The sequence below is a fragment of the Mastomys coucha genome, unplaced genomic scaffold (assembly GCF_008632895.1).
Source record: "Mastomys coucha isolate ucsf_1 unplaced genomic scaffold, UCSF_Mcou_1 pScaffold21, whole genome shotgun sequence".
Classification (NCBI taxonomy): Eukaryota; Metazoa; Chordata; class Mammalia; order Rodentia; family Muridae; genus Mastomys; species Mastomys coucha.
Window position 1 is genome coordinate 154,255,061 of NW_022196904.1, and position 547 is coordinate 154,255,607.

A 547-nucleotide genomic window follows, 5' to 3' on the forward strand; every position below is an offset into this window, starting at 1 on the left:
TGCCTGCCTCCCTCCCTCCCTGCCTGCCTGCCTGCCTCCACAGGTCCCTGCGGAGATGGTGAAGTCTCTCATCCCTCTCATCCTAAACCAACAATAAACTCTTCCTTGTCTAAGTTGCCTTGACCATGGCTATCATAGCATTTGAACAGCATCTAAAGCAGAATCAATAGCACCATCACTGGTCTCTGCCCACCATATTTATTTAGACAAATACTTAATTTTAGTGTTTATTTCCTTCAAATACCTTTGTAAGAAGAATATAGATTTAAAACTTGAATATAGTACTTTAGGGTGGTAATTTAAAAACAAGTGTGACAGATGGGGTGGGGGTGGGGACCGGGATTAGGAACCATAAATGTCCATTTCCTGAGCTTGCTGTTAATCTAACTTGAAATTCATAAATGTTTCCTGCTTCTACAACACAAAAGAATGACCACAACATCCCATTACTTACTGTTTTGACAACACACAATCCATCTAATCCAACTCACCTGTTGGAAAGCAAGGGCTCCTCCAAGCAAGCCAAGAGATGATAAATGGGGGACGA